The sequence below is a fragment of the Bufo bufo genome, chromosome 2, assembly GCF_905171765.1.
Source record: "Bufo bufo chromosome 2, aBufBuf1.1, whole genome shotgun sequence".
Taxonomy (NCBI): domain Eukaryota; kingdom Metazoa; phylum Chordata; class Amphibia; order Anura; family Bufonidae; genus Bufo; species Bufo bufo.
The window spans coordinates 481,867,656-481,886,908 of record NC_053390.1 but is presented as its reverse complement, the minus strand read 5'-3'; positions in this window follow the sequence as shown (position 1 = coordinate 481,886,908).

Genomic DNA, 19,253 nt, shown 5'->3' with positions numbered 1-19,253 from the left:
CCTTCCCGGTCAGAAAAGATTAGGTTCTTAAGGACTGCCTCATAGAATTGAAGGAATTTCCCTGTGTTGCCAGCGCTCTGGGACAGCACAAAAGAGTTGTACAAGGCAATCTGTACCAAGTAGACCACAACTTTTTTGTACCATGCCCGGGTTTTGCGCATGGCATTATATGGCTTGAGGACTTGATCAGAGAGATCAACTCCTCCCATATACCGATTGTAGTCGACGATACAACCGTTGCCGCGGTACCTCGCACAGGGACAGGGGTGATGCCGTTACTGTGAATTGTGGACAGTACAAGGACATCCCTCTTGTCCTTATATCTGACCAGCAACAGGTTTCCACTGGTAAGGGGTCGGGTCTCACCCCTGGGCATAGGTACCTGGAGGGGGAAGGTAGGGAGGCCGCGTTGATTTTTCCGCACGGTCCCACAAGCGGACATGGATCTGGCGGCGAGGGACTGGAACAAGGTGATACTATTATAAAAGTTATCCGCGTACAGGTGTTAACCCTTATCTAGCAGTGGGTGCATAAGGTCCCACACAAGTTTCCCGCTAACACCCAGAGTGGGGGGACTTTCTGCGGGTTGAATACAGGAATCTCGCCCCTCATACACACAAAACTTGTAAGTGTACCCTGAGGTACTCTCACAAAGTTTGTACAGCTTCACGCCATACCTCGCCCGCTTAGAGGGAACATACTGGCGGAAAATGAGTCTCCCTTGAAAGCAATGAGAGACTCATCAACCGCGACCTCCAGGTACATAGGCCTCCAAAAATAGCGGTTGTCAGGACCCCCCTCGGCATTGTCACAGAGTGCCTGCCGAAAGATTTCAGCAGGCACTGCTGTTTAAGGAATCATGCAAATTATATTTTAAGCTATGTCCTCATTCTTCTGGTGATGAGAGTCAAAGAGTGGGTATAATCATGTAATTGCTTAACCACCTCAGCCCCCCTAACTTAAACACCCTTAATGACCAGACCACTTTTTACAATTCTGCACTACACTACTTTCACGGTTTATTGCTCGGTCATACAACTTACCACCCAAATGAATTTTACCTCCTTTTCTTCTCACTAATAGAGCTTTCATTTGGTGGTATTTCACTGCCGCTGACATTTTTACTTTTTTGTTATTAATCGAAATTTACCAAACTTTTTGCAAAAAAATTAAATTTTTCACTTACAGTTGTAAAGTTTAAAAAAATAAGTTCTATATAAATTTTTCTCTAAATTTATTGTTCTACATGTCTTTGATAAAAAAAAATGTTTGGGTAAAAAAAAAAAATGGTTTGGGTAAAAGTTATAGCGTTTACAAACTATGGTACAAAAATGTGAATTTCCGCTTTTTGAAGCAGCTCTGACTTTCTGAGCACCTGTCATGTTTCCTGAGGTTCTACAATGCCCAAACAGTAGAAAAACTCCACAAATGACCCCATTTCGGAAAGTAGACACCCTAAGGTATTCACTGATGGGCATAGTGAGTTCATAGAACTTTTTATTTTTTGTCACAAGTTAGCGGAAAATTATGATTTTTTTTATTTTTATTTGTTTCCTTACAAAGTCTCATATTCCACTAACTTGTGACAAAAAATAAAAACTTCCATGAACTCACTATGCCCATCACGAAATACCTTGGAGTGTCTTCTTTCCAAAATGGGGTCACTTGTGGGGTAGTTATACTGCCCTGGCATTTTAGGGGCCCTAATGCGTGAGAAGTAGTTTGAAATCAAAATGTGTAAAAAATGCCCTGTGAAATCCTAAGGGTGCTCTTTGGAATGTGGGCCCCTTTGCCCACCTAGGCTGCAAAAAAGTGTCACACATGTGGTATCGCCGTACTCAGGAGAAGTTGGGCAATGTGTTTTGGGGTGTCTTTTTACATATACCCATGCTGGGTGAGAGAAATATCTCTCTAAAAGACAACTTTTCCAATTTTTTTATACAAAGTTGTCATTTGACAGAGATATTTATCTCACCCCATTTTGGAAAGAAGACACCCCAAGGTATTTCGTGATGGGCATAGTGAGTTATGGAAGTTTTTTTTTTGGCACAAGTTAGCGGAAATTGATTTTTTTTTTGTTTTTTCTCACAAAGTCTCCCTTTCCGCTAACTTGTGACAAAAAGTTCAATCTTTCATGGACTCAATATGCCCCTCAGCGAATACCTTGGGGTGTCTTCTTTCCGAAATGGGGTCACTTGTGGGGCATTTATACTGCCCTGGCATTTTAGGGGCCCTAAAGCGTGAGAAGAAGTCTGGAATATAAATGTCTAAAAAATTTTACGCATTTGGATTCCGTGAGGGGTATGGTGAGTTCATGTGAGATTTTATTTTTTGTCACAAGTTAGTGGAATATGAGACTTTGTAAGAAAAAACAAAAAAACAAAAACAAAAAAAATCAATTTCCGCTAACTTGTGAAAAAAAATAAAAAATCTTCTATGAACTCGCCATGCCCCTCAAAAGTGATCTTTTTATAGCGCCGCAGCGATTTTACTGTGTTTTTGCAGTGATCAGAAAAAAAAAATTCTGTCACTGGGGTGGGGCGGACTGAACGCAAGTGTGCGCACAAGATCAGGCCTGATCGGGCGAACACTGCGTTTTTTGTAGAGCCTATAGAACATGTCCTATTCTTGTCCGCAATTGCGGACAAGAAAAGGCATTTTCTATATAGTTCTGGCAATGTGCGGATCCGCAAAATTCGGAAAGCACATTGCCGGTGTCCGTATTTTGCGGATCCACGGTGTCCATGTTTTGCGGATCCGCAAAACACATACGGAGGTCTGAATGGAACCTTAGAGGGGGGTGATCAATGACAGGGGGGTGATCAGGGAGTCTATATCGGGTGATCACCCCCCTGTAAGGCTCCATTCAGACATCCGTATGTGTTTTGCGGATCCGTTGGTCCGCGGATCCGCAAAACACATACGGACGTCTGAATGGAGCCTTACAGGGGCGTGATCAATGACAGGGGGGTGATCAGTGACAGGGGGGTGATCAGGGAGTCTATATGGGGTGATCAGGGGTTAATAAGGTGTTAATAAGTGACAGGGGGGGTGTAGTGTAGTGGTGTTTGGTGCTACTTTACAGAGCTGCCTGTGTCCTCTGGTGGTCGATCCAAGCAAAAGGGACCACCAGAGGACCAGGTAGCAGGTATATTAGACGCTGTTATCAAAACAGCGTCTAATATAACTTTAAGGGGTTAAAAAAATCGGATCTACAGCCTGCCAGCGAATGATCGCCGCTGGCAGGCTGCAGATCCACTCGATTACCTGCAGTTCCTGTGAACGTGCGCGCCTGTGTGCGCGCGTTCACAGGAAATCTCGCGTCTCGCGAGATGACGTGCCGGCGCGTCCACTCAGAATAAAAGGGCCGCCGCAAAGACGCAATCCTGCGTACGGCGGTCCTGTAGTGGTTAAAGGAGACGCTCAGGCGTGGGCTTTTTCTTTGCCGACTGGATCGCAGTCCCTCCGGTCGGTAGATGAGTGTTTCAGAGCTCTAGGTCTGATGCACGACGAACCGGATCGGATTTCCCTGGACAAGACCAAGTTGCGTGGTTTACGCCAGGGAAAGCGGTCTGCGGAGATCTATTGCTCTGAATTTAGGAGATGGGCTACGGATACGGAGTGGAATGATCCAGCTCTCCGTAGTCAACTTTGTCAGGGGTTATCCGAGAGGCTGAAAGATGCGTTGGTCTTTCACGAAAATCCGGAGTCATTGGAAGTGGCTATGTCACTTGCTGTATGTATCAATAGACATCTGAGAGAGAGAGATCTAAGGTCTCTCACTCTTGGTGGTGTGGATGGAGAGCCAGAGAACTTAAATTTATCATTTACTTGTAGTACCCGATTTCTCCTGTCTGCTGAGGTGGCACTAGAGTCCAAAATTTTGAAAATTGAGGCCTTTATTGACAGTGGGGCAGGGGTTAACCTAGTTAATGTTCAGTTCCTTTGCATGCATGGATTGCATTAGAAACATATATTTCTGTGTTTGCAATTGATTCCGCTCCACTTACTCAAAAATACTTATCACAGACTGTGCAGAACATCAAATTGAGGGTGGGTGATTTTTATCAGGAAAAAAATTGGAGGGTCTGCCTGCTCTGTTAGTTTTGGGCTTACCGTGGTTAAGTAAACATAATCCTACTATCGATTGGCAAGTGAGACAGATTCTCGATTGGAGTGACGATTGCACAGAAAATTGTCTTAATACATCGATTTCTGTTGTAACCACTAAAGCTGTACCTTCCTTTATATCTGAATTCTCTGATGTATTATCTGAAAGTGAAGGCCAGGAATTACCTCTGCATCTGGATTATGATTGTCCGATCAATCTTATTCCCAGAGCTAAATTGCCCAAATCTCGATTATATAATTTTTCGGAACCCGAAAGAATGGCCATGCGAGAATATATTACAGAGAGTTTAGGGACATATCAGACTGTCTAAATCCCCAGTGACCACGGGATTTTTCTTTAAGAAAAAGGACAGTACTCTCAGGCCATGTTTGGACTTCCGTGAACTTAATTGTATCACTGTCCGTGATCCTTATCCCCTTCCTTTGATCCCAGATTTGTTTAATCAGATTGTCGGTGCCAAGGTGTTCTCCAAGTTGGATTTGAGGGGGGCATATAATCTGGTAGACTGCATTTAATACCCCTGAAGGTCATTTTGAGAATCTGGTCATGCCTTTTGGGTTAACCAATGTGCCTGCAGTTTTTCAACACTTCGTTAATGACATCTTTCATCATCTTGGTGGATGGTTTGTTGTGGTATATCTGGATGATATACTTATTTATTCTCCTGATATGAAGACCCATCAGGATCACGTGAGACAAGTGTTAGAGATCCTAATAGAGAATACATTGTATGTTAAGATGGAGAAGTGTGAATTTGCAGTTCAGGAAGTGCAATTCCTGGGTTTTCTACTCTCATCCTCAGGTTTTCAGATGGATCCTGAGAAGGTCCGTGCTGTGCTGGACTGGGATCGCCCCAAAATTTTGAAAGCCCTTATGGGGTTCACCAACTACTACAGTAAATTCATTTTGAAATACTCGACTGTGGTTAAACCTTTAACGGACATGACTAGGAAAGGTTCGGGTCTCTCAATCTGGTCGGATGCGGCATTACAAGGCTTTTCAGCGGTGAAGGAGTGTTTTGCTTCTGCCCCTATACTGGTGCAACTGGATGTGTCACAGCCGTTCATTGTGGAAGTTGACACATCTGAGGTTGGGGTAGGAGCGGTCTTGTCACAGGGTCCTTTACCTAGTAAATGGCGCCCATGCGCATTCTTCTCGAAGAAATTCTCAGGCGCTGAAAAAAATTATGACCTGGGTAATAGGGAATTGTTGGCCATTAAGTTGGCTTTTGAAGACTGCCGTCATTGGTTGGAAGAAGCAATTCATCCTATTATGGTGCTGACTGATCACAAAAATCTTGCTTACTTGGAGTCGGCTAAACGTCTAAACCCAAGACAGGCCAGATGGTAGTTGTTTTTTGCCAGATTTAATTTCATTGTCACCTATCGCCCTAGAGTTAAGAATATCAAGGTTGATGCCTTGTCACGTTGCTTTCCTGGGGGAGGTTAATCGGAAGATCCTGGCCCGATATTGTCCGAAGGGGTAGTAATATTCGCCCTATACCCCGACCTTGAGGCAGAGGTGTTGGAGGCCCAGGGAGAAGCACCAGATTTTTGCCCTCCGGGGAAGTTGTTTGTTCCCTCTAAGCTACGTCACAAGGTGTTCGAGGAACATCACTGTACTGTTCTCACAAGACACCCAGGGAGCAGATCCACTGTCAATCTCATATCTCGTAGATTCTGGTGGTGTCACGGCTGCGGATGAGGGAAATCCTCAGCCGTGCGGTGACGGAAGATGTCCAGTCGCTACTCGCCAGGAACACAGGATCAGGGAGCAGGTCACCTCCTGTTGCGTCCCTAACGCTGACTCTGTCTCCTACCTGCATGGGCCGGCCTTGATGGTAGGAGGACCCATGCGCAGGAACCTCGGATCCCTGACTTACCCTCCGACCGGTCCCTGGGCTAAGGAGCAGGGTAAGACAACCCACTCCTCCTAGGCACGGAGGAGCAGGAGTCTCACTGGCCAAGCAGCATGAAGAAGGGGGGTGCATAAACATGACTATGGATAAGACAGGTGAACCAAACAGTTCCAACCAAACCTGTCTCAGCCTTGCTGACTGGAACCCGTGCTTAGGAAAGGCTGTCCACACAGACAAAGGTAAACAGCACACACATGAAGACACACAGGGACCAGGACATCCATAGCTGCACAAAAACCAAAGACACAAGACATCAACAACACATCACAGTATTAGAACTTATGACCGGAAGGGTGGCTCTTACAAGAAGATGGAAATCACAGGAGGCTGCAACAGCAAAGCATGACTGAAGCAACCTACTGAGCCATGCCAAAGTTAGAGGCTTTATAGGCCTAAGAGGCCACACCCAACGGTCAGACACACCCAGTGACATCACACACACTGGGAAGGGAGTTAACCCTTCCAGCACCACAGGAAAGGGAAAACACCAACTTAAAGGGAAAGTGTCCAACACAACAAACACACTGTGGTTGTTGCCGCAGGCAACGACATGGGTGGCAACCGTGTCCTGGGAGTCAGCCCCAAGGCCGGGACACTGCCACCACATGTACACAACGACAAACGTTGCCACGAGCAACCACAGTGCAGGAAAGGTGTCCGTGCACACCACACACTACACAGAGTGCACACAGACAAACGACAGTGCATACATACACGCACACAAACTCCAAAGGGACCGCACACATACCTGTTGTCCGCGGCAACCGCACTTGAGGCAAACAACATCAAGCCTCAAGCTGCGGTTGAAACAACAACCCAAACCGCGGGCAACTGTATGCGGCTCCCAAGGAGTCACGGCCAAAACCGTGGCCGTGACAGGTGGCCAGGTTTACGCAAGTGTTGAGAACTATGTGTCAGCTTGTATTACTTGTGCACGTGCTAAGGTGACACATACCCGGCCTTCTGGATCTTTACTTCCGCTGCTCATTCCTTCTAGACCATGGACTAATTTATCCATGAATTTTATCACAGATTTACCTAATTCTTTAGGGAAAACTGTGATTCTGGTGTTTGCTGATCGCTTTAGTAAGATGGTGCACTTTATAGCTTTACCAGGTCTTCCCAATGCTAAAACTCTTGCACAGGTGTTTGTCGATAACATTGTGAAACTACATGGTATTGTCACGATTGGGAGTGGGGGAAACCCCCCACCGTGTGGTGTCAAAGGGTAAAAGGAGATCAGCCTGGCCAAAAGGAGTAATAAGGGAGCAGGTCACCTCCTACAGCGTCCCTAATCCTCTCCCTGACTCCTCACCGTATGAGCGGACCCCGATGGTAGGACGACTCATACTCAGGATTCCTAGAGACCCTAAGGTCACCAAGGAGCAGGGAAGAGAGGACCTGTTCATCCCAGTCATGGAGGAACAGGAGTCTCTATCTGAGGCCAGGCTGCAAGGAGAGGGGAACACATGCAGCTTAAGGAGATGGCAGGTAAGCGAAACCACAGCAAATAACACACTTACCTGCTACAGACACACTGACTGGAACCCGTGCACAAGTGCTGCTGTCCACACCAACATTAAAGGAAACAGCACACACCACAAACCACGAAGGAACCCAGGACACCCATAGCTGCAATAAACATGAGAGAGGGGAATGTCTAGCAAACATGACACCAAACACCACCAGACATGTAACACCAAACTAGACATACAAACACCCTGAACATAACCCACTCCATACAAATAGGGACAGGAAGGGAAGAAGACACCGGGATGACATTGCTGGAGACATCAATGTCCCACTAGGTGGCCCTAACACAGGAGGATGGAACATCCAGACAAGGAGCATAACTCCAGCACACACCAAGGCTGGAGTACAGCTGACTCCTGGCCAAAGGCCACAGGTATAGGAAGCACCTAGTGACCACATCCAATCAGGGGGTTAACCCTTACAGCACCAGACATGGGAAGGCTACAACTTAAGGGAAAGTGCACACACCAGCCACCACGTTGCCACCGGCAACAGCATGCGTGGCAACCATGTCATGGCGCACACAGCCAAAGCCGAGACACTACCACCACATGTCATAACAGCAACACGTTGCTATCGGCAACCGCAAGCATGGCACAAGTGTCACGGCGCACACAGCAAAGGCCGTGACAGGTATTCCCTCTGATGTGGTGTCTGATAGAGGGACTCAGTTTGTTTCCAAGTTCTCAAAGGCGTTCTGTACTCGTCAGGGGCTACAATTGTCCTTCTATTCGGCCTTTCACCCTCAGTCAAACGGACAGACTGAATGCACGAACCAAAATTTGGAGACTTACTTGAGCTGTTTTGTCTCAGAGAATCAAGAGGAGTGGTCTTCATTTTTGTCTTTGTCCGAATTTGCCATAAACAGCCGTAGACAGGAATCAACTGATAAGTTGCAGTTTTTTGGGGCATATGGGTTCCACCCGCAATTTGGCACATTTTCTGGCACTGAGACTTCTGGTATACCTGAAGAGGAAAGATATTTTCTTCTTCTTTGTCAGCTATTTGACGGAAAATTCTAAATAATCTGGAAAAGATAGGCAAGAAGTATAAACGTATGGCTGACAAGAGACATATGAATGGTCCGGACCTGAGAGTGAGTGATTCTGTGTGGCTGTCCACAAGAAACATTAAGTTGAAAATACCTTCTTGGAAGTTGGGTCCAAGTTTTATTGGTCCATATAAGATCACTGCCATTCTTAACCCGGTAGCGTTTCATCTTGAGCTCCCCCAAGCTTTGAAAATTCATAATGTGTTCCATAAGTCGTTGTTGAAGAGCTATGTTGAACCTGTTGCACCTTGCCTTCTGCTCCTGTGATGGTGGACAGTAATTTGGAATTTCAAATCGCCAGGATACTTGACTCCCGAGTTCTCTGTAGATCCCTCCAGTATCTCGTGCACTGGAAGGGTTACGGACCGGAGGAGAGGATGTGGGACCCAGCGGCCGACGTTAATGCTAAGGGTTTGGTGAATGCTTTTCACAGAGCTCATCCAGATAAAGTGGGTCCTACGGGGGCTACTGTCACACCCGTGACAGGTGGTAGAAGATCTGAAAGACTGGCTGCACATCAGTGATCTGACAGCTTCTTTTGGTTTCACTATGTGTTGCTGGGATGTCCACACCTCCTGTTCAGGTGTAGATCATGTGACCATTACTACTCCATTTTTAGTCTGGCTTTACCCATCACTCCTTGCGGTTGACAGCTCATTCTGGTTGTGGATCGTTTGGTGTCTGGATCTTGGCTGAGTTCCTGCTTTCCATTTACCCAAAGTTAAGTGTCTTTCCTTTTTGTATTGTGTTTATTTCCCTGTCTCTTGGTACCAGACCTGAGGCAGACTCTTGTTGTCAGGTTGTCTGTGGCACAATCACTATCATCAGGGCCTTCTAGGGTGAGTCAGGCTTAGGTTCCTGCGGATAAACAGTCCTACCATCGGGGTCTGTTCATTCTGTTAGCAGTCAGGGCTCAGGTTGTGATTTATTAGGTGGTGACCTTCCCCCTTTTCCTAGTTTGCAAGCCTGGTACCTTCCCCCTCGCCTTTTGTGTTTGGTGTGGAGTTCCCCTCCCACACGACGCCGTGACATTCTGTCTCCTGATAAAAGTTTACCTGGATACAGATACGATCGCTTTGCTAGGCACTGTAGGAAACTTATAGAACAGTTTCAGGGCTGCAGCACGTGCCCTGGAGCTGTTCTATAGGAGGAATGAGATGGTCGGGCAGGGGCGGGAGCTAAGAGAAGAATATATATGAAGTGGCCAGGGGTGTGAGCTATGACTAGGATACATAGAGAGATGGCCAGGGACGGGAGTGAATGCACATGCACAGGCCTCTCTGCATGCTCACTCCCATGATAACCGGCCATCAGAAAAGCAGGATATCTCTCTCCTTGTGCGTGTCTTAAATGAGACAACCCCTTTAATCCTGTGTCATATCATATAAAATTACCAGATTCCTTTATACTTCGTGGGGCCAGATTTATAATAAATCTACACTACTTTTGTGTGTTAATGACTTTTTCAATGCTAGTTACACAATTTTTTTTTGCACAAGTGGCATTTCTTCGCCAGCCTCACCACTTTCACAAAGCATGAGTGCGATGAGGGCAGGGAGGGGCAGTGTCGGCGGCTCCGCCACATTTATCATCTTGTACACCAGTTTCCTAGTATAGAAGAACACTGAAGTCTATGTCACCCAGGCGCACCTACGTCTTGTCATAAATTAGGCAAAGCATCCAGCAGTGTGCCTACTTATTGTAACTCAGCATAGGCCGCTGGCCTATGGTAAATCTCCACCCTGTATGTTTTTTCATAAGTCGCTACTCAAGAAATATGTCACTTCTCTTGTCCTCCTCGAAATCCTCCTGCTCCAGTGGAGGTACAGGGGAAATTGGAGTATGAGGTCTTCAAAATATTGGATTTTAGGAAAGTTCATTGGAAAGGTTATGGGCCAGGGGAGAGGTCTTGGGTGCCAGCCCGGTCTATTTATGCTGATAAGTTAGTCAAAAGATTTAATGAAAAGCACCCTAATAGGACTACTCCTTTGATTAAGGGTCCAGTGGCCCCTCGTAGAAGCGGGAATACTGTCACGTACTTAACAGTTTGTGCACCTGAAGCCAACCCAGCCCCTCTGCTGCTGCACCACTAGCATTGCTCCATCACTATGGTACTCATACCTAGGGGTTCACCTAGCCTTTCTGCTGCCTGAGGCGAAAACTGAAACAACGCCCCCCCTTCCCAATGCAAATTTCTTAACCTAACCCCTTCTCATCAGCCCATGGCCCTTCGGCTGCCCCCCTCTTGCCCCTACCTGCTGCTGCCTGAGGCGATCGCCTCACCTGGCCTCATTGGAGGTGCACCCCTGCTCATACCTGCTGACAGTGGGGCTAGTTGGCCTATCAGGGAGCAGAAATACCGGACCAATCAGGCTCGGTTCAGGCATCACATGCCTCATGTCGGCTGGTTATTTAAATAGACAACTGCTAGCCACAGGTGCCTGTGATTGTTCTTTTTACCTCACATGCTAAGTTTCACTTTCATTTTGTACTTCTGAATTGCTCACAACCTGCCTTCCTGACTTTGACTCTGACTTCTGATTTGGTATCTGATGTTTCCTCCTGGTATTGACCCTTTTCTGCTGTCATACTAAGCTTTGTTAGCATGCCTTGGTTTAACAATACTCTTTGGGTTTTGACTATGGCTTGCTTAACTCTATTTTGGTATACTGCCTCTGTCTGTGTTGTCTACTGTAGGTTCTGTCTCGGTTTTTATTTTATTTCCTTTAAGTACACTGCACTTAGGTAGGCCAGGGACCATCACCAAGTTTAGAGGGGATTGTCCAAGTAGATAGGGACTGCTGTGTGGTTGGAGACTAAGGGGTGCACTGATCCTTACCCACCATGACACTGGCAGACACATCCAACACATCCATGTGCTCTTACATGGCAGCCTAATCTCAGAATGGTTTCTGTGCTTCTGAGCTAGCCCAGAGTCTGAAGGACCTGCAAAAATCCTGCCCCCTGATTGGTACACAGGCGTACAGGCTATGAGCCAATCAGGGCAATCCCCTATCCCTCCTAGTGTCATGTGATCCTTCATGTGCCTAACCTGATTGCTTCCAAAGTTTACAGTAAAATGGCTGGTGCATTTTGCGCAACTGTCCATAGCAAATCGCCAAAACTTCTGATTTCATTTGACAGAAGAACTTTTGTGAAATTTGTAACAAATCCGATTTTTTTTTTGGAATCGATTCACTCATCTCTAAATGTATATTTTGTAGGTGTGTGTGTATATGCTAGATATTGTATTTGGTATAAGTCCAAATGTTCTATAGTGGGTTTTGTTATGGAGTTTTCCTGAAGTTTGAAAATAGAGTCCCTTGAAAAAGTATTCATGATACAAAAAAAGTTTTCATGTTACAGCCACAAACTTAAATGTATTTTATTGGGATTTTATGTGATAGACCAACACAAATTAGCAAGTATGTTTGAAGTGAAAAGAAAATAATACATGGTTTTCAAAATTTTTAATAAATAAAATTTTGCATTTGTATTCGGCCCCTTTGAGTCAATACTTTGTAGGACCACCTTGTGCTGCAATTACAGCTGCAAGTCTTTTGCGGTATATCTCTACCAGCTTTGTACATCTAGAGACTGAAATTTCTGCCCATTCTTCTTTGCAAAATACAGTAGCTCAAGCACAGTCAGACTGGATGCAGAGTGTCTGTGAACAGCAATTTTAAAGTTAGCCTTGGATTCTCAATGGGATTTACAGTATCTCACAAAAGTGAATATACCCCTCACATTTTTATAAATATATTATCTTATCTTTTCAAGGGACAAAACTAAAGATATAACACTTTGATACAATGTAAAGTAGTCAGTATACAACTTGTATAACAGTGTAAATTTGGTGTGCCCTCAAAATAACTCCACACACAGACATTAATGTCCAAAAACGCTGGCAACTAAAGTGAGTACATCCCTAAGTAAAAAAGGTCAAATTGTGCCCAAAGTGTCTATATTCTGTGTCCACCATTATTTTCCAGCACTGCCTTAACTCTCTTGGCATTGGAATCCTCTTCCACTCCTCCATGATGACATCATGGAGCTGGTGGATTTTAGCGACCTTGCGCTCCTCCACCTTCCGTTGAGGATGCCCCAGAGATGTTAGTATTCATGGTTCCCTCAATGAACTTTGGCCTCCAGCACTCATGCAGCCCCAAAGCATGACACTCCCACCACCATGCTTGACTGTAGGCAAGACACACTTGTCTTTGTACTGCTCACCTGGTTGATGCCACTCAAGCTTGACACCATCTGAACAAAATACCTTTACCTTGGTCTCATCAGACCACAGGACATGGTTCCAGTAATCTATTTCCTTAGTCTGCTTGTCTTCAACAAACTGCAAACAGTTTGCGGGCTTTCCTAGGCCATCGTTATTTAGAACAACAATTCTTTTTTTTAGATCCTCAGAGAGTTCTTTGCCATGAACTTCCAGTGACCAGTATCAGAGTGTGAGAGCGATAACACCAAATTTAACAATCTACTATCACCTGAGTCCTTGTAACACTAATGAGTCACATGACACTGGGTAGGGAAAATGGCTAATTGGGCACAATTTGGTCATTTTCACTTTAGGGGTGTACTCACTTTTGTTGCCATCGTCTGTGTATTGAGTTATTTTGAGGGCACACAGTAAAATGGCTGGTGCATTTTGCGCAACTGTCCATAGCAAATCGCCATGGAAGAGGATTCCAGTGCCAAGAGAGTTTTGTCCCATGAAAAGATATAATAAAATAATCACAATATTGTGAGATACTGTAGGTCTGGACTGACTGGGCCATTCTAACACATTAATATACTTTGATCTAAACCATTCCATTGTAGCTCTAGTTGTATGTTCAAGGTTGTTGTCCAGCTTCTGATTTGGTATCTGATGTTTCCTCCTGGTATTGACCCTTTTCTGCTGTCATACTAAGCTTTGTTAGCATGCCTTGGTTTAACAATACTCTTTGGGTTTTAACTATGGCTTGCTTAACTCTATTTTGGTATGCTGCCTCTGTCTGTGTTGTCTACTGTAGGTTCTGTCTCGGTTTTTATTTTATTTTAGTACACTGTACTTAGGTAGGCCAGGGACCATCACCAAGTTTAGAGGGGATTGTCCAAGTAGATAGGGACTGCTGTGTGGTTGGAGACTAAGGGGTGCACTGATCCTTACCCACCATGACACTGGCAGACACATCCAAATTTACAGTGTTATAAAAGCTCTACACTGACTACTTTACATTGTATCAAAGTGTCATATCTTCAGTTTTGTCCCATGAAAAGATATACTAAAATAATCACAATATTGTGAGATACTGTAAGTCTGGACTGACTGGGCCACTCTAACACATTAATATACTTTGATCTAAACCATTCCATTGTAACTCTAGTTGTATGTTGAAGGTTGTTGTCCAGCTAAAAGTCGAACCTCTGTCCTAGTCTCCAGTCTTTTCCAGGTTTTCCTCCAGGATTGCCCTGTATTTAGCTCCAGCCATCTTCCCATCAACTCTGACCAGCTTCCCTGTCCCTGCTGAAGAAAATCATCCCCACAGATTGATGCTGCCACCACCCTCACAGTGGGGATTGTGTATTAGAATTTTGCATTTAGGCCAAACAGTTTAACTTTGGTCCCATCTGACCAGAGCACCTTCTTTCACATGTTTGCTGTGTCCCCTACATGGCTTGTGGCAAGCTGCAAACGGGATTTCCTATGGCTTGCTTTCAAAAATGGCTTTCTTCTTGCCATTCTTCCATAAATGCCAGATTTGTGGAGCACATGACTAATAATTGTCCTGCGGACAGATTATCCCACCTGAGCTGTGGATCTCTACAGCTCCTTCAGAGTGACTGCTCACAGAAAATAAGGATAAATAAAGCAGGGGGAAAAAACTGAAAAAAATCACAGAAGAGAAATACCCCTAAAATTTAACTTTTACTAGATACGTTTAAAATTTGAACACAAAACCCCCAAAATCAATTGTAAATAATTAATCTAAAACCATTGAAACGTGCCCATGCTAGAATACAAATGGTACACGTATATATCAACAGATAAGCGGAACAACCAGGTGACAGTATCGGGGTAAAATATACTTATACCAAAGCAAGGCAACAGCATTAGCTGAGATCCATAACTCACGGTTACTTGATACCAAATGCTACGATCAGCAGGTCTTCAGGGGTAACAGCCAAGATAAGGTGGTAGGGAAGATCATCTGTCCCAAAGGTAACCGTACCACTCGCCCTGCCTAAATGTGGAACAGCCACCCAAAGGGGCAATCCCACCTTTAGGTAGCTGACACCTGTAATACCCTGGTTATCCCTCCTACAAACTTCACTTCCCAACGCGTTTCCCCAGGTGGCGGTATCCACGTGGTTCATCAGGGGAATCAGGAAGCAGTAAAGAATGATACCCAATGCTGCTCACACATATCGATTAGAATCAGAACAGAAGCACATTACATTGTGGGCACCTAGATAGAAAGAGCGCACTTACGTTCAAACTGGTGCCTCCTTTATTGCCAAAGGAATCACTGGCGTCCGAGGATCCAGAGCAGAGAAGGATATCCGGCGTCCTGTAAGACGCATATGTGAGGCGTACACGACAGATGGAACGCATCATACTTTCCACAGACCGGAAATCCCTCACAAAAGCAGAGGAACCTGGTCCTAAAATACATAGTGCGCTGAGCAAGATAAGGAGATAAAAGATAGTAAATGACATATATTCCTAAGGCTAAGATATGCAGATCTAGCTATCCAGAGTGCCCATTTTGAAAGGGGAAGTTTACAGAACTATAGATAAATATTCTGGGTGTTTTCAATAAGATTATAAAAACCCATATAGTCCCTATTGGTAATCATGTATAGTAAAGCCAATCTTGGCCATGATATGTATGCAGGGTCCCCAGCCTATACATTCACTAGGGTCCTCCGATCGAAACATGATATAGAAAACACAGGGCTAAAGTATAAAGCTACAGGAAGCAAGAGAAGGAAATCTGCTCATTGAGACTAAGCGGACTCACGGTTTTAAGATGGTGAATCCACTGGGCCTCCTTACACAGAATCCTTTTGTCCCAATCTCCACCTCTTGGAGATTTACGCACCACCTCAATCACCTGGAATCGCAGAGTTCTAAAGTCGCCAAAATAATATTCCACAACATGTCTCACAATCGGTTTGTCCCTGCGATTCCTGTTATCACCTATATGGTCCCCTACCCTCCATCTTAGTTCTCGCTTGGTCTTTCCCACATAGTTAAGTAGGCATGGACAGGTACACAGATGGACGACACCTTCAGTTCTGCAATTTGCAAAATCCCTCATCGTGTAAGTTATATTCGTGGAGGCACTCACAAAACTGGTACATTTAGCGATCAGGGGGCAACAAATGCAATCTTTCCCACATTTATAAGTCCCATAAGGTTTTTACTTCCAAGCCACATACCGGTAAGGGGAGGCGCTTGGTAGTGACTGTGTACAAGTCGGTCCCTCAGGAACCTACCTCTCCTATATGTAATGAGTGGTCGAGGAGGGACACAATCCCTTATATCTGGGTCTGATCGCAAGATACCCCAATACCTCATTGCTCAATACTCATTGCATTCTCCCCATCAGAGGGGTGTATGCATGGAATAAGTAAAGATTGCCTATCTCTTTGTAGAGAGTGCTGGAACGCATCCTTAAGAATTTCAGTCGGGTAGCCTCTTTGGACAAACCTATTTTGCATATCCCTTGCCTGAATACGAAATGACTCGTTGGATGAGCAATTCCTCCGCGTTCTCAAATATTGTCCCCTGGGGACACCTTCAGAGTGACACAAATTTATCCCTGACCTGTGTAGTATGTTCCATGGTTTTCATGATACTGTTTGATCACTAACAAACCTCTGAGGCCGTCGCAGAACAGCTGTAGTTATACTGAGAATAAATTAGATACTAATTATGTGAGTTCTGAAGGCAACTGGTCACACTGGATTTTATTTTGGAGTATCAGTGTACAAGGGACTGAATACAAATGCATGCCACACTTTTCAGATTTAATCTATAAAAAAAATTGAAAATCATGTATCATTTTCTTTTTACTTTACACATACTTGTCACTTTGTGTTGGTCTATTACATAAAATCTCAATAAAATACATTTAAGTTTGTGGGTGTAACATGAAACAATGTAAACATTTTCAAGGGGTATGAAGGCACTGTAGATTTTAACCTTTGCATCACATAGTGTAAAATCTATATAGCCTGTACTTACATTTAAGCTGTACTAAGTAAGTTCATATGTAACTGGATGTATTATTGGACACATGAGAGAAATCCACACACTGTGACCATTGTGAGTCTACCATGATGGCACAAGAAACTGAAGACCCATAGTAGCTCATTGATTTAAAAAAACATATTTCTAGAGTGTGCTTTTTTTCTAACTCTATTTCATAAATGCATATCATGAATCTGATATTGCACTCTGAATATTTAGCATTTTTACACCTTTTATACAAAATTAAAAGGTACAAATTACATTTTGAAGAATACCAAGGAATAAATACACTTTTAGAAAGGAAGTTCTCATTTTTTTAAAAATAAGCAATGAAATAAAATAACAGCTTTTGAAAACAATGTTATATAGATAAACATAACTGTGATGTTTACAAGGCCTTGATAAAATTACATTTCTATTGTATAAAACATGTTTAAACATGTGGAACTATTTCTTTAACATTATATACTTTAAATGATTGCACTTTTATTAAAAGTGATTTCCCATTTTATAAAGTGATGGCCAATCGCTAAGATATGGTGGGCAGGGGCGTAGCTATAGGGGGTGCAGAGGTAGCAGTCACTACCGAGCCCAGGAGCCTGAGAGGGTCCAAAGACCCTTGTGCTGCATAAGAAGATACCAGTATTATAGAAAGTGCATGCGGGTCAAGTTACACCTCAGGCAGGAGGGAAGGGGTTAGGTCAAGAATTTGGCATGGGGAAGGGGGGCTGCTATTAAAATTTTTGCCTTAGGCAGCACGAAGGCTATGTGCTTCCCTGGCCACAAAGCACTGAGGGAAGGGGGCCCGAAGCTGAACTTTAGCACCAGGGCCCATAAGCCTTTAGCTACGCCCCTGGTGGTCGGGCTCCAACCTCTGAAACGCTCACCAATCCTGAGAATGATTTATCACTGCAGTCTCTTCACTGTACCTGACACCCATTTGTGCATGGAACTGAAGTCATTTGCATACTAGCCATATGACACCACTCTACAAAATTAAAATACACCCTTAATGTGCTATTTGATCCCATATGATGAAGATGCTACGAAGAGCTGTATATTTTATAGCATACAATGTATATAGATTTATTACTATCCTTTTGTATAGTCAGTTAAACAGATGTTTACATAAACTACAAAAATCCATCTAATTGTTTAAAATATTGTTGAGCCTTTGTAACTCTTAACATATAGTATCAGATGTCTAATGTGTTTGCAAATCAGTTATTGATAGTGAGGTAAGAAGCTATTTTAATAGATAATTTACAACTGTTTTATATCCTTCTTTTCTAATGGACGTAACATGACTATTTTGTAATAAAATGGAATAAAAAAACATGAAAATTTGCTTCCATACATGACCATATTATGGCACCATCTTGTATAGAACCATAATAGGGAAGCCATAAGGATGCATGAAGTCACTATTGTGCAATTCTGCATTGCTTCTAGAGCACACAGGCCGAACAGCTTCATAATAAGGAGCCGTATAACCTTTGTGCTGTGGTGTTTCAGACACCATGTACTCTACACAGCATTATGTGTGCCTACTCCTTTACCGTGGCATTTACTGAAGATGTGTAATATGCTAAAATTATTTGTCTGACAGAGAGATTATAATTCTGGATTCAAAGATTATATTCATGTTTAAAATAAAAAACTGTCATTTATGTTCCAAAGCAAATAAATATATAGTAGTCAGATGTGAAAATAAAATACAAAGGTGACATTTTTTAAGTGGGTTTTGGGATTCAATGTACTTCACAGCCTTTAATTAGGTCATATCGACTCCTGTCTATGCTTGATTTCAATTTATTATAAAGTAGTAAGTTTGCAGACATCTGATTTATTGAAATAGTGGTGGAGCTAGACTCCATATTATAAGAGTTCATGTTTCGTATCACATGTATCCATAATATGTTATGATGTATTTTAATAGGGCCATGGAAACCATTGTTCACAGTGGTAAAATCATGTAAAAAACCACATAAAGAATTAATTCCACCATGCTCCATAAGATGCCATGTACTAGATTCAATATATGAATTTCATAGCCTCTAGGGGGAAACGTCATTTATCAAATGGAAACACACAACTAAGTTGCAATATGTTGCACAGTATGGTTCCATTTTGTGTACTACTATATATTGCAGGCTAAGGCTAGTTTCTCACTAATGGCAAGGGAGTCTGTCGGATCCGTCCTGCCGCTAGTTCACGTGTGCCCCCGGACTGCCACTCTGTCCCCATTGATTATAAGGGGGGTGGGGCGGAGTTCCGGAGGCATCACGGCAGCGCACGGCGAGAGGCAGCCAGACTAAAAGTACTGCATGTAGTAGCGGCAAAGCATGCAGTACTTTTAGTC